The sequence below is a fragment of the Bison bison genome, unplaced genomic scaffold, assembly GCF_000754665.1.
Source record: "Bison bison bison isolate TAMUID 2011002044 unplaced genomic scaffold, Bison_UMD1.0 scf7180017864228, whole genome shotgun sequence".
In the NCBI taxonomy this organism is placed as follows: Eukaryota; Metazoa; Chordata; class Mammalia; order Artiodactyla; family Bovidae; genus Bison; species Bison bison.
Window position 1 is genome coordinate 868,519 of NW_011494800.1, and position 3,564 is coordinate 872,082.

A 3,564-nucleotide genomic window follows, 5' to 3' on the forward strand; every position below is an offset into this window, starting at 1 on the left:
CAGCCCCATGGATCGTAGCCCACCAGACTCCCCTGTCCATGGGATTTCCCAGACAAGAATACTTGACTGGATAGTCATTCTCTTTTCCAGGGAATCTTCCCAACCAAGGGATTGAAGCCAGGTATCCTACACTGCAGGTAGATTTTTTACCATTTGAGCCAGGGAAGCCCCAATTTCTTAGGAGGTAGGGGAGGCCCCTCTCTGCTCCTACAAGAACCTTCCTTGCTATTGGATGAATTTTTTGACTCTTGGGCTACTTGGGGGGAAAATCCACTACTTATATTTTTCATTATGAACATATGTTCACTAAGGGGAATTTTGAATGCAGAAAAAAGTAGAAAAATAATCTCTCTACCATCTACCTGCCTAAACCCAATTGCCATTTATTTTGCTATAATATATCTGAGTCTTTTTTTTTCCCCTGTGCATAGCTTTGAATTTTTATTTTTGCACCATAATTGTAAGCATACTGCAGATTCAGGGATGTATTTGACAAGCCCACTTAATAAAATGGCTTCACTGTTACACTGGAATATATACTCACATGGAAATGCTGGATTTCAAGGTTAGGTTAAAAGGCTTTGGACACAGTGAGTGATATGGCATAGTAGAAAGTATGTGGAATTGGAGTACAGATACCCCAGGCCAGATACTTAAGCTCTCAGAGCCTTCGCATCTGCAGTATTAGAATAGGGATAATTGACTTTCACACACGCTTTCTGCCAGGATCAAAGGAGGTGCAGAGCGTGAAAGTGCGTGGTAACTTGTAAAGCCCTCATGATCACTTGGTGTAAATCTCAGTCCATGTGCTCAGGTATTCGGGGACGTTATAAGGGTCACCCCCTGCTCCCTGGGATGCACCAGGCTACAGGGTGTTTACATGGTGTCTAAAATTGGGAGAGGGCCTCTATTCCCCCAAACACTGGTTTCCACCCATGTATGCATTGTGCAAACTTCCCATGGTTCCTTAAACTCTCACAACTGTTTCCACAACCACTTACAAAATATGGGAATCTTTGCTGCTAAGAGCTCCAAATCCTCTCTTTCTGTTTTGCAAATAAGATCATTTATACCATTTTCCTAGATTCAGCATACAGACACCAAGAGGTAAAGGAGGGAGTGGGATGAATGGGGAGATTGCGATTGACATACATATACTGCTGATACCCTGTTTAAAATAGATAACCTGATGAGAGCCTACTGTGTAGCTCAGGGAACTCTACTCATGCTCTATGGGGAAATAAATGGGATGGAAATATAAAAAAGAAGGGATATATGTATATGTACAGCTGATTCACTTTGCTATACTATAGAAACTATCAGAACATTCTAAAGCAACTATTTTGTTATTGTTTTAGTCGCTAAATTGTGTCTGACTTTTTGCGACCATGTGGACGATAGCCTGCAAGATTCCTCTGTGAATGGGATTTCCCAGGCAAGAATACTAGAGTGGATTGCCATTTTCTTCTCAAGGAGATCTTCCCAGACGAGGGATCGAGTCCACAGCTCTTGCATTGGCAGGCGGATTCTTTACCACTGAGCCACCTGGGAAGCCAAAGCAACTATACTCCCAATAAAAATTAATTGTAGAAAAAGAGCCCCAATGCATTTCCAAGCCACATACCACACAGCCTTCACTTCTGATCCTAAAGAAGAAGTGAAGTAAACAAAGAAGAAACTTGCCTAGGCTGTTCACCATGGTTAGTTTCTTTCTACAATTTTGATCACTTCATTGAAAAAGAAAATTAGGGGATTTAGAGAGGGATCAGAAGCAATAAACAAAAATGATGACCATTTTTAAAGATAAATTGTCGATAAAAATTAGAGTAACCAGGGCATCTCAGGTGGCAGAGTGGTAAAGAATCTGCCTGCCAATGCAGGAGACACAGGAGGTGCAGGTTCGATCTCTAGGTCAGGAAGACCCCCTGGAGGAGGAAATGGCAACCTATTCCAGTATTCTTTCCTGGAAAATCCCATGGACAGAAGAGCCTGGCTGGCTACAGTCCATGGAATCATGAAGAACAGGACATGACAGAGCACGAATGCAGGCAACCAGGGTTATTCAGCCCAAAAATAATATTCCTGTGAATTTGGTGTTCAGCCTTGATGCAGACACTGTAAGAAGAACCTTACTTGTTCTATTTTTTCACTTGGTCCTGATACCAGCTTTACGGGGTCAGTGGGACAACTACTTTAGAGGAAAACAGGCAGGAGGAAATTAAGGCTGTAACTTGCTCAGTATCAAGTAGCTGGCGCCAAGTAGAGTCCAGTGGGAACCTGAGTCAGCCAGACTCCAGTATCCATGCTATTCACCAAGAAGCTGTTCTAATATGGTCCCTCAAGGGGCAAACTCACAGAATTACAGTGTTGCAGGGTTGAGACAACCTAAGTTTAAGAAAGCATCCTTGGAGGGAGGAGCTAAGATGGCAGAGGAGTAGGACGGGGAGAACACTTTCTCCCCCACAAATTCATCAAAAGAACATTTAAACGCTGAGTAGATTCCACAAAACAACTTCTGAACGCCGGCAGAGGACATCAGGCACCCAGAAAAGCAACCCAAGTCTTCGAAAGGAGGTAGGAAAAAATATAAAAGACAAAAAAAGGGACAAAAGAGGGAGGGACGGAGTTCCATCCCGGAAAGGGAGTCTTAAGAAGAGAGAAGTTTCCAAACACCAGGAAACCTTCTCACTGCCGAATCTGTGCTGAGCCTTGGAAGCACAGAGGGCAACATAACAGGGAGGAAAAATAAATAAACAATTAAAACCCGCACATTGCAAGCCCTACGGTAACTGCCCCAGCGGAGAAGCAGCATAGACGCCTGCATCCGCCATTAGCAAGCGGGGGATGGGCAGTGAGGTGCGGCGCGGGCTGCATTGCAAGAATCTGGCCTGAATACCCTAAGCGCTATCTGAGTGAAATAATTGGGGCTAGCAAACCAGACTGTGGGATATCTACCACGCGAAAAGCCAGCCCTAACCTAAGACCGCCAGGCCCGCGCACGGAACAAAGGACTGAACAGAGATAGCCGGCGGCAGACCATCCCTCTCCGGTGATAGGCAGCCAGAGCCGGAAGGGGACAATCGCAGCCCCAGAGAGACATTATCTATAAAACTGTAAGCAGGCTTCTTTGCTAACTCAAACTTTCTTGGGGGTCTGGATGGTCAACATCTGCCTGAAAAGGTATGCCGGTGCACACCTAGATAACCGAGCGGCGAGGAGGGGATAAGTCGCAGCAATCGCACGTGCCAAACACCTCATCACCTGAGCTGCTCGGATCTGGGAAGGGCACAAAACGCAGGCCCAACCGAGAGTCTGCACCTCTGAGGACTACCCGAGTGCCTGAACCTGAGCGGCTTGGACCTGGGAAGTACAGGCAGCCCAGGGCAGGCCACGGATGGTTCCCGGCGGAGCAACCTAGAGCCTGAGCAGCGTGGGCAGAGAGGCTACACGTGCCGTGAACGGGGGGCAGACCCAGTGTGGCTGAGGCACTGCGAACACACGCCAGTGTTATTTGTTTGCAGCATCCCTCCCTACCTCCCCTCAGTGCGACTGAACAAGTGAGCC

General features: G+C 46.4%; 1 protein-coding gene across 1 annotated transcript in view; it reads left to right on the forward strand.

The window, feature by feature from the left end:
* Positions 1-3,564, forward strand: part of FRAS1 (Fraser extracellular matrix complex subunit 1) — a 535,710-nt gene that overhangs the window by 283,677 nt on the left and 248,469 nt on the right. The window lies entirely within an intron of this gene.